Raw genomic sequence first — 12,937 nt, forward strand, 5'->3', positions numbered from 1 at the left:
CCCAAAAACCCTCCTCTACGTTATCCTATGTAGTGTTTTTCCACAAGTTAGCTGGAGACGGGTGGAAAGACACTAATAGGAATTTTTTGAAAAAATGTGCAGCAGCCTGCACTACTTAAAACAAAATGAAAATTGATTTTGCGGTATGACGCAGTGAAGAACCCTGAGCTGGAGACAACCAGGCTATGGTTGCTCACAGACTACAGGGCGAGCTGCAGTCACACGGAGACCGTGCAGACAGCCGTAAACGGCGCTGCAAGGCCCAAAAACCCTCCTCTACGTTATCCTATGTAGTGTTTTTCCACAAATTAGCTGGAGACGGGTGGAAAGACACTAATAGGAATTTTTTGAAAAAATGTGCAGCAGCCTGCACTACTTAAAACAAAAGGAAAATTGATTTTGCGGTATGACGCAGTGAAGAACCCTGAGCTGGAGACAACCAGGCTATGGTTGCTCACAGACTACAGGGCGAGCTGCAGTCACATGGAGACCATGCAGACAGCCGTAAACGGCGCTGCAAGGCCCAAAAACCCTCCTCTACGTTATCCTATGTAGTGTTTTTCCACAAGTTAGCTGGAGACGGGTGGAAAGACACTAATAGGATTTTTTTGAAAAAATTAGCAGCAGACTACACTACTTGGAAAAAAAAAAAAAAAGAACAGTATGAGGCAATGAACCACCCTCCCTGAACTGAATACAACCAGCTATGGATGGCCTATGTGGCTTCTCTCAGACTAGAGAGTGGGCTGCACTCACACACACACACACACACACACACACACACACAGACCTTGCAGATCGCTGTGAAAACAGCGCTACAAGGCAAAAGCAAGGTTATTAGTAGGTGAACACAGCGGTTGCTAAATTAGCCTTGGAAAAGCACAAAGAAGCAAATCGCTATCTCTAAACTGGCCCTCAGTCAGCAAACAGCGTCCTGTCACTAACTGAATTCACAGCAGAGTGAGCGCAAAATGGCGCCAGCGACTTTTAAACTGCATCATGACATCATTTCAGCAGCCAATCACAGCCTTGCCAGTAGTTTCATGCCCTCCATGCTGAACAGGATGTGCCCACACTTGGAATCATTCTCATTGGCTGAATTTGTGCAGTTTGAATCTGGGAACTTCCGATTCCGGTATCCGATACGCGGCAAGTATCGGAATCCCGGTATCGGAATTCCGATACCGCAAGTATCGGCCGATACCCGATACTTGCGGTATCGGAATGCTCAACACTACTGATAAATGTTTCAGCTAGAAATGCTGGTCCAAGCCCAGTCCCAGGCCCTGTCCCATGCATCCATGCTGTGCAATAATATTATTTGCTCCCTGGGTCAATTGATGCCACTTTTCCTGGTGTCTGCCCGCAATGTAAGCTGTTTTGGCAGCTTTTTGACCCCCCCCCCCCCGAAAGTCTTGTCTATGTGTTTGGTTTTGCATTCTATTGAATTCAATAGGGTTCATATACGTTCGACGAACTGTTCAGTGAACTGTTCTGCGAACAACGGGACATTTGCCAAACCTAACCCAACAGCACCTTGAATAGTTTGATCATCTCTAGTCATGAACAGTCAACCTTTATTCTCAGATTCTAATGCCAATTTGTGCTGCAGGTTCTGCAAGCAAGATGATAGTAACATGCTTGCCTTTCTGTCAAGCCTCACCCTTCACTATCATCTGTTCAGTGTCATCCTAAGCACCATCCTTATTGTCACCCTCTTCTCCTCTACTGCATGTTTCACTGAAAGTACACCTCTTACTCCTCCTTCTCCATCATAATAGAAAATATCCATCACTGATAATGTGGCAAGAAAACAACCATATGTTCCCAGTCATCTTCTTGTAGCTAACTAAATTTGTAACTTGTCAAGTTTCTGGTGGTGCAGTCACTGCCTTACCAGTTTTTGGATTTCTCTGCCTTTTGAGGTATGATGGCATGTGCTCAGCTTTGCTGGAAGATACCAAGCACCATAATTTCTCTCAGAATATAGTGCTAGTATTCTGTTTTTACATGCAATTAAATGTAGGCTTTTCTGGACTTGTGAAGCTCCAAAGTGCACTGAACAATAGATACCTTGAGTAGCAACTATGGCCAAGGACAATACATGTATTTTACAGCCTATATGGTCAAGATTTTCAGTGTCAGTAATGCACTGCCACATCTGGGAAAGGGGTTTTGGATTCCTTTATCAGGTGCGGTTTCCACAGTCAAGCAGTGGTTAATGGTTTCCTCCTACACCTTCTCTGGATCCTGCTTAACTGACATGACAGCATCCCCTATAAACTCACATCACACCACTGATGCATTGATAGATTCATCATCATAAATTGGCAAGAGAAACAATGCCAAAAAATTATGGCTTTCTCAAAGTCAGGCAAAATAACCCCACCTCCATGTACTGTTCACAGACTTAATTTAGTAGTGCAAGATTTCTTTCTGAAATAGACACACTTAAGAAATGTGATAGCTATGGCCAGAAAAGTGTCATTCCATTGTGTCTGGTATTGAAAACAAAAAGACTTTGTAAAGCAAATCCTGGTCTGCGATAGAACAATCAGCTTTGTTGCAGCACTTGTTCGAACAGCATACAATTGTGACAGACTGCATCATGCAGCAGTCAAACTGGAACGTTGGTTACTTTAGGATCTGAAATTATCAGCAACAGAGGAATGCATTTCATCTACTAATGCCCTTTGAAAAAGCGACCAAATTAGTCCATGAGCCAAGAACCAAATTTGACGATATCGGTACCAAGCGGAGTGACTAATTCTCTTTGGTATTTTTAGGTAGATGCATGTCTGTAGTTTATTTTTTGATATGATAGCCCTTACATATACGTAGCTTATTAACCCCTTCAGCCCTAGGCCTATTTGTACCCAAGTGCCTAAGCCAATCTGACCTGTGCCACTTCATGGGCTAATAACTTTGGAACGCTTTCACCTATCCAAGCCATTCTGAGATTGTTTTCTCGTGACATATTGTACTTCACGTCAGTGCTAAATGGGAGTCAATATATTTTACCTTTCTATATAAAAAAATGCTAAATATTCGGAAATTTTGGAAAAATCGGCAATTTTTTAACTTTGAAATTCTCTGCTTTTTACAAAAATACTGATACCCCCCATAATAGTTATTAATTTACACTCCCCACATGTTTACTTCATATTGGCATCATTTTGAAAATGAAACCTTATTGTTTTACGACGTAATAGGGCTTATAGTTTTATGCGCAATTTTTCACATTTACAGCAAAACCCACTTTTCAAAGGACCAAGTCACTTCTGAAGTCACTTTAAGGGGCTTACATAACAGAAACCACCCATAAATTACCCCATTTTGCAAACTACACCCCTCAAGCTGTTCAAAACTCATTTTTAAAAACTGTTAACCCTTTAGGTGTTCCACAGGAATTTTAGCATGAGCCAAGAACCAAATATGACGATATCGGTACCACCCGGAGTGACTAGATGTAGTATTTGTAACAAAATTTAATCCAAGTTATGTAAATACACACTGAACATGTCATGTGCATATATATATATATATATATATATATATATATATATATATATATATATATATATATATGTTACTCCATAATATCTTCAACATCGGACTCTGAATCTGACTGTTGTTCTACTGGCTCGTCTTCAGTACCCTTGTTCTGGCATGTCTGTAATCTGCACATGTCTGTGCACTTCAGGCCATTGCTGAGGCAAGTACACTGAGGAAGTTCACATGACCGCACACACTTGCAGGACAGTAGCTGTATAATAGCTTCTGGTGCTGGTGCCCCTTGCATCCACTTGACAACAAGCTTTCCGTCGTTATCTATCATCCAACCGCAGTCTGTTGGGTTTGCAACCCATGGCTGGCTCTGCAGACTTCTCCTCCAGATCGCAGCCTGGTAGTTTGCACGCAGTGCATGCATGAAAAGGCAGTCCTGGCAAGGAGGGAGTTGACTTGACTCTACCACTCCACGTCTGGCACAGAACAGCTGATAACGGAGCCTGTTTACCTCAGTTGTTTGGGTAGTTGGCAGGTACATGTGGCAGGTGATTTCCTGTAACTTCTCAAAAAGTTCGGTAGACACTTCCCATGAACGACCAACTTCCTGAAAGGCATCCTGGTATGTCTTGTTCATCTTCAACTGCTTGAGTGTCGTCATCTTCCCACGGCCAGCGAATGCACTGACGGTGTCACAGCCTGTAAATGCATGCATACCAATCAATGAATCACATACGCTGCCTCCCAATGTTCGGCTCAGAGTGGTGATATCCAGGAATCTTGTCCGGTTCTGTGTACCGCATTTCTGGAACAGGTGGGATGGGATTTTGTGGCACATGCCCAGACACAGGACCATGACATCAGTATCCTCCGAAGTGATGATGACCGACTTGTAACCAGATTCTGCTGCATGAAGAGCATGGAGAAGGAGGCGTGTGTCTGCTTCTTCTTGATTTGACTTAAGGTCAGCAGCCTCTTCCCACTGTTCTTTGGTGATCTTAAAGCAGAGCTGCTCACATGTGACATACAGCTCCTTCTCCTCAAGCTTCTCCCTGTGGTGTTTCGCCTTCCATTCTTCTACCAGAAACTTTATGAGACTTGCCTTGTTGGAGGAACTACTTAGAAGCTTTTTCCACTGCTGGATGTTGTGCCCATGTTGAATGTTCTTGAAATGGATCCCTGTGCCTTCATATCTGTTGACTCTTTCTGTATCTTTGATGGATGTCTCCTTGTAGACGTCAAAGACAATATCAATGCGCTTGCTCTTAGCACCCTCATGGATAGCGCGACTCATTGCTGTGCCTGCTAGCTGGCCAAATGTTGCATTGTTTCCCTTCAGTTTCTGAACCAGGCTCATCCCATCAATGATGGTTGCAGAGGGCTCGGGGATCACTTCTGCAGGACGAGCATTCCTCTCCAACTCCCTTGCGAGGGCAGCCTTGTTGGTCTTGCGGATAGACCCATCACCATTGGCAAGTGCCCATGGCAATGGACCCAGGGGATGAGTCAAGACATCACTCATTTGTAGCTTTCTGTTCTCAGCTACAAGTATCATCTGGCCAAATAGGTTTCTGTCAGCCTTCAAAATTACCTCCTTGCCAAGACCTTGTCTGCGTGTCTTCATTTGGATGTTAGAGAACGTTTTAAGTTTGTTCTTCGTCATCTTGTCATGAAACAATGTAGTTGGCTTATCGGTACCCAAACGCTCATCCTTGAATGTTTGATATGCATCCTCTCCTATACTGTATGCCCCTTGAAGGTCTTTGGCTACATCTGGTGGTGCTACAGTCGCTGTTGACAAACTGATAAGTTCACCATTATGCTCTTTGTTGAAGGGGTTCACCCAACCTGTCTCCAGCAGTTGAACGAAAGATTGGACATCGGCTTCATCTCTTCTAATCCTAGACACCTGTAGGTCTGAATGGCTGAAGTCAGTATATTGTTGGCCTACCAGGGCCCTCAGCTGCCTCAAGTACATACTGCGGTACTCTGATGTCAGGTAGAACCTGGAAACAGCTCCAACTTTGAGGCTGAAGCCTTTTGTGCCCCCTGGTGTCTGGGTGTCTTTGTTGATTGTCTCTTCAATGGTCTGGTCCACAGGAATTCGTCCAAAAGGATTCTTGCTACCGATCTGGACCGAAAAGCCACCTTGCATGAAGTATTCATGGACCTCTGGGTGTTCTATGGGCAGCCGAGACATTGTGGCATAGTAATAGGTTAGGTATCGGGCATAGTTGACCTTGTCATAGGCAAAACACCATGGTATCATCTGTCGGATTGCTCCTAGGTGAAGCATCCAGTTGCCTTCTCTTGAAGCTCGAACCAGGGCCAGCATGGTCTCGACCATGTCCAAGTATGACATCCAGAATGCTGAGAGTTGTTCATTTCTGAGGGTCTCAAGATAAACTTGAAAGAGCTTCAGGGTAAGTGTGCAAGATTCATTATCCAAGAGCTTTTCGAAGGATCCCTGCGACACACTGATGCGAAAGTTTGTGATGTTCTTCAGTGTTTCATCCAGATGGTGAAGGTCCCTTGCATGGTTTTCTTCTAGCCATGGAAGGAAGTTTTTCCATGCAAGCCTCATAAGTGCTTCATAGACCAGCTTGTGTAGTCTCACTGCTCTGTTGTACCTCCGGCCGTCCATCACTCCAGACACTGATCCTTCAGCGATTACACCGGATTTCACTACTGTGAAACACTGGTTGGGTCAAAGTGGTCACTATACCCCCTAAAAGATTCCTTGGGGGTGTAGTTTCCAAAATAGGGTCACTTTTTGGGGTTTCCACTGTGGGGGTACCTCAGGCAGCCTTCAAATGTGACATGGCCCCCTAGATTTCTTCCAGTGAATCCGCCACCCAAAAACCACATAGCGCTCCTTCCGTGTTGAGCTGTGCTGTGTGCCCATACTTTAGTTTACGAGTACATGTGGGGTGTTTCTATAAACTGCAGAATTAGGGTAACCAAGTTTGGGTTTGCCGTTAACCCTTGCTAGGTTGCAGGTAAAATTGGATTACAATGTAATATCTGGAAAAAAAATGAAATTTTGAAATTTCGCCTTCATTCTGCTAAAATTCCTGTGGAACACCTAAAGGGTTAACAGTTTTTAAAAATGAGTTTTGAACAGCTTGAGGGGTGTAGTTTGCAAAATGGGGTAATTTATGGGTGGTTTCTGTTATGTAAGCCCCTTAAAGTGACTTCAGAAGTGACTTGGTCCTTTGAAAAGTGGGTTTTGCTGTAAATGTGAAAAATTGCGCATAAAACTATAAGCCCTATTACGTCGTAAAACAATAAGGTTTCATTTTCAAAATGATGCCAATATGAAGTAAACATGTGGGGAGTGTAAATTAATAACTATTATGGGGGGTATCAGTATTTTTGTAAAAAGCAGAGAATTTCAAAGTTAAAAAATTGCCGATTTTTCCAAAATTTCCGAATATTTAGCATTTTTTTATATAGAAAGGTAAAATATATTGACTCCCATTTAGCACTGACGTGAAGTACAATATGTCACGAGAAAACAATCTCAGAATGGCTTGGATAGGTGAAAGCGTTCCAAAGTTATTAGCCCATGAAGTGGCACAGGTCAGATTGGCTTAGGCACTTGGGTACAAATAGGCCTAGGGCTGAAGGGGTTAATAAGCTACGTATATGTAAGGGCTATCATATCAAAAAATAAACTACAGACATGCATCTACCTAAAAATACCAAAGAAAATTAGTCACTCCGGGTGGTACCGATATCTGGCCCGGCTCATGGACTAAATTTGTCAGAAGAGAGACATGTAGAATCAGCTAATCCAATAAATATTTATCCTGGAAAAAACATTCACACGCGTGAAAGAGAAGATTGAGGAAGAACTCAAATTTGCAACAGTTTACTGTCACCCTATATCTGATTGAGACCCTTAAATCCCAACTGACATCCTGAAGGTTTGGAGGATGAAGAGGAAGAAAAAGAGGAGCAGGTGGAAGTGGAGAATGACCTAGATTAAGCACAAGCATGAGGCGAGATTGACAGTGAGAGACAAAATAACAGTGATTATGACACAGCAATGACAAAAAACCATGGCAGTGGAGTTATGATAATGAAACTATGAGGCCTACGCATTTAGAGCGTTTCAACGCCCTTAATCAAAGCACTGTTTCATAGCACATAACATCCTTGAATACTTAGGAGCATATTGTCAAAATCCTATGTTTCTACCCATGATGCCAATGAGAACCAATGTTGAGTTGCCACGTACTAGGCAATGCAATAACTCCAATGCATTATTTTTTACCAGTGCAATTGAGGTTAGAATATTAATATAATTGCCATCTAGTATAACAGGCACAATTAATATTTATCTTTTTACAGCAGTAGGTTTATTTATAGACTGTGCACTGAGAGAATTTTTGTAGCTTTATATATTTATATTGATGTTGTAATATGTGTTCATTTATTTTAATGTTAAATATTAAATGTTCAGTTTTATAATTCTATATTTTACTCCAATGTATTAACCCTATCCTACAAAATATACATTTGTGCTCAAAAGTTTAAATACCCTGGGAGAATTTTTGCTTTTTGACATTTTTTCAGAGAATATGAATGCTAATAACAAAACATTTTCTCCATTCATTGTTAGTGATTGGGTGAAGCCATATATTGTCAAACTATTGTGTTTTCACTTTTTAAATCATAATGGCAGCCCAAAACAGACAAATGACCCTGATCAAAATATTACATACTCCATTTCTTAATACTGTGTATTGCCCCCTCTAACATAAATGAAAGCTTGAAGCCTTTTGTGGTAGTTGTGCATGAGGTTCTTTATTTTCTCAGATGGTAAAGCTGTCCACTCTTAATGGCAAAAAGTCGCCCGTTCCTGTAAATTCCTGGGCTGTCTAGCATGAACTGTGCACTTGAGATCTTCCCAGAGTGGCTCAATGATATTGAGGTCAGGAGACTAAGATGGCCACTCAGAACCTTCACTTCATCCTGCTGTAGCCAATGACAGGTCGACTTGGCCTTGGGTTTTGGATTATTGTCATATTGGAACATCCAAGTGCTCCCCGTGTGCAGCTTTCGGGCTGATGAGTGCAAATTTGCCTCCAGTATTTGTGATAACGTGCTGCATTCATCTTTTCTTCAACTTTGACCAAGTTTCCTGTGCCTTTGCAGCTCACACATCCCCAAAACATCAGCGATCCACCTCCATGCTTTACAGTAGCAATGGTGTTCCTTTTTTCATAGGATTTGTTGACCTCTCTCCAAATGTAACGTTTCTGGTTGTGGCCAAAAAGTTTAATTTTGGTCTCATCACTCTAAATTACCTTGTTGCAGAAGTTTTGAGGCTTGTCTCTGTGCTGTTTTGTATATTGTAGGTGTAATACTTTGTGACATTTGCATTGTAATGGCTTTCTTCTGGCGACTCGACCATGCAGACCATTTTTCTTCAAGTGCCTCCTTATTGTGCATCTTGAAACAGACACACCGCTGGTTTTCAGAGAGTCCTGTATTTCTTCTGCTGTTATTTGTGGATCTTTCTTTGCATTCTGAATAATTTTCCTAGTAGTTTTGGATAACATTTTGTTGGTCTACCTGACCGTGGTTTTTTTTCACATAGCCCCTGATTTTCCATTTGTTAATCACAGTTTGAACGCTGCTGATTTGCATTATCAATTCCTTGGGTATCTTTTTGTATCCCTTTCCTGTTTTATACAGTTCAACTACTTTTTCCCATAGATCCTTTGACAGTTCTTTTGCTTTCCCCATGGCTCTCAATCCAGAAATATCAGTGGCTGGATGAAAGATGTAAGAGTCTGTCTGGATCCCAGAAACTCAATCAGCTTTTATGCACACACACTGATTACAAGCAAACAGGTCACAGCTGAGTATATTACCTTTAGTAGCCATTCAAACCTATTTGTGTCAACTTCTGTGCATATTATCAGTAGAGATGAATAAATATTTCAATGTTAGATTCGGATTATGTTTGACGAATTTGAAATATTCGCCGACTAATTCATCAAATATTCACCGAACATTACCAAACACCATTATATTCAATGGAAGGCAAAAACAAACGCATGCACAACACCTTAGAAAGGCCCCGCATGCCACCAAAACACATCAAATGAGTGCAAATTGCAACATGGAACTCCATCAATCAGCCAGGCATGAGCTATCAGCATCTGAGACAGCATTTAAAGCCTTCTAATGAATGTCACGTAAGACGAGGTGTGTGAGGAATCGGTGTAGGGCTCCTTTGCTGGGAGACCTGACATTACATGCAACACCTCTACCTGCTTTCATGCTGAGCCACACTCAGGTGACACAAATATCAGTTTTCTAAACTACCATTGTCAGAAAAATTTAAGAATAGTAACACGGGTACTTGCGTCCGAGGAAGTGGAGGCCTGATAGTCTAGGAGGCCTACTGATACAGGCAACATGCATGAAGAAGACCCAAACAGGAGTCTAAACATTTACAAAAATTAGTTGCAGACACTACCAAAGTGGCATCACTTTCATTACAGTAGAAATAGTATAATAGGGACCAACAGGTCTTCCACTACACTCAATCCAGCAAATGGACACCCAACCAGGAGTGTTCACGTTTCGAAAAATTATTGCCACACACCACCATAGTGGCATCAATTTCACCACAGTAGAAATGGTCTAATAGGAACTGACAGGCCTTTCTCTACACCCAATCTAGCAGATGGACACCCAACTTGTAGTGTTCACATTTTAAAAAATGATGGCTTTACACCACCAAAGTGGAATAACTTTCACAAAAATAGAAATAGTATAATTGGGACAGACAAGGCTTCCACCACAGCAAACACAACAGATGTAGACAAGCCATGGCTGTTCACATTTCCACAAATTTGTGTTAACATCAGCAGCAGCAGCCACAGAAGCAACACTAAAGATATCAAAGAGTGCAGTTATGAGACATTAATGCATCACACTAAAAAGTGTAATTTCACTTAGTCTGTACAGTCTGTGATTGGGGTGCAAAAGTCCTTGGAGAGCCTTGATTTGTTCATCTTAATGAAAGTTAGGTTGTCAATGCTTTCAGGGGAAAACCGTATGTGCTTATCCATCAGGACATGTAAAAGAAAAACCTTTGGCACTCAAAAAATGATCCACAGTAGATTTGACTTTGCAAAAATATTTATTCACACCATTTAGCCGGTATTTTAACAGACATCAAAAAATGATCCAACATTTCGGCAGAACAATGCCTTTTTCAAGGATGTCTATAACATTAGAAAAGTCACAATCAATAATAATAAACAATTATTCAACATCAAAGGTTGAAATGGAAAACAAAGAATAGTCCACCCAGGACATGTGGCTGAATAAAAATAGTGGTGGGAAAAAAAGACAAAAAGAACCAAGTATTTTAATAATAAAAGAAAGTGGGTCTAATGTCTAACCATAATACATAGAGCAACTGGTGAAGCCACTTTAACACTAAATCTTACATAAGTTCAAATTAGAATATATCCCATGAGCCATTCAGAGGCGAATAAAGAGACAATACCAACCAGAAGATAGAAGGAATAAAAAAGATCCACACTATAGTGTTAACATACATATACAGTGCCAAATAGAGACAAAACATAAAAGGAGAGACCCTACAGAAAAAAACAGAGCGATGAATACCTGTATAGGGTAATCTATTTCATAGGGTACATCACTAGCCAAAAGGCTAGACACTTTGGTGGTGCTACAGGGGCGAAAAACAACAGGATGCCATAAGTATCCTAAAGGAACAATAATGTTCTGTGCAAATATATGAACCGCTGAGTATATATATCCGTATGACATACCTGCAATCGGTGACCGGCGTGTGTCCGATGGTGTCAGGAGGCAGTGTGCGTACTATGGCCAGAAACCGGGTATAAATGCAGTAAAATTATGACGCCACTTCCGGTGTAGATCAGAGAATGGTACGGAAAAACCCGAAGCAAAAAACGAAAGTGCGCGCATGCGCAGTCTGCAAATAAAGACGCCGCAGCAAAAGGAAGAAACAAGCGATCACGCCCACATAGTGTCAGACAGCAGCAGGTGAAACTGGCGCTTGCGCAATAAAAAGATCTTGCAAAGGAAAAATATATATGTATGTACATATACTACACACCAAAATGTAATGTCTAATATAAGAGGGGAAATAAGAAAAATAACTGAACATAAAAATATATATGGCACTCAGTTTCTCAATTTAGAAAGTGAAATAACACAAATAGATAGGGAAGGTAGTGTTCACCCAGTAGAAGAACAGCCTTGGAAGGTAGTATCGAGGTCACAGGGGTATATAGAATAAAAAGAAGCGGGACACATAAGAATACAATCACTGTAAATTTAACAATAGTACAACTATCAAAATACTAAAAGGACAGTATTACAAAACTCTATAGGGCATCATATTCCCTATTCATACCATGCGGATGGAGTGTCTGTAACGTGTATATCCAAAAAGCCTCCCTTTCCTTTAATTTTTGGATTCTATTACCACCACGTCTGGGGGAGGAAGTACACTCCAATACTTGAAATCTCAATTGGGCAACTGAGTGCCCAGCTGAGATAAAGTGGTAGGGGACAGGTAACATCATGCGCTTACACCTAATCGTGGACTTGTGTTGAGATATGCGGTATACTGAAGCTATGAATATATTATTACATTAACTGCCCCTCTCCCATGCTTTATCTATCCTGTTGAGTCTGTATTCTACTATCATGTTCCAATGTTTTTTAAAAAATGGTTTCAATAAATACTTAAAGGGAACTTGTCACCTCAAATTGGTGGGATATGTAAATGCCTTTTTTCCGGTCCGATGGGTGGCGTTTCATCTTCATCTCTCCACCTCCGTCCCTGTTGTCCGCAATATAATCGTGAATTAGAGTACTTGTCCTCCATAGTTTGCGCGTGCACAATGCAATCTTTGCACGCGCAGTATGCTTTGCCCAACTGCGGGCAAAGCCGAAAAGCATTACTGCGCATGCACCCACACACTATGTCCCAGAACAGAGCTAAACACTTCCGAGACATAGTGCGTGGGCGCATGCGCAGTAATGATTTTCGGCTTTGCCCGCTGTTGGGGAAAGCATACTGCGCGTGCGCGAGCGAAGATTGCATTGCGAACGCGCGAACTATGGAGGACAAGTACTCTAATTCACAAACATATTGAGGACAACAGGGACGGATGAGGTGGAGAAATGAAGATGAAACGCCGCCCGTCGGACCAGAAAAAAGGCACTTACATATCCCGCCAATTTGAGGTGACAGGTTTCCTTTAAACTTTATTTATAGTTGTGTTTTATATTTATAGGTTGTATATTCTGAATGGCCACATGACAGCAATTGACTATATGTTTATACTAAAATAAAAGAAGACAGTAGTTACAGTCAGATATGGTGTAAGTTCAAAGTTAT

Source organism: Ranitomeya variabilis, chromosome 3, assembly GCF_051348905.1.
Source record: "Ranitomeya variabilis isolate aRanVar5 chromosome 3, aRanVar5.hap1, whole genome shotgun sequence".
In the NCBI taxonomy this organism is placed as follows: Eukaryota; Metazoa; Chordata; class Amphibia; order Anura; family Dendrobatidae; genus Ranitomeya; species Ranitomeya variabilis.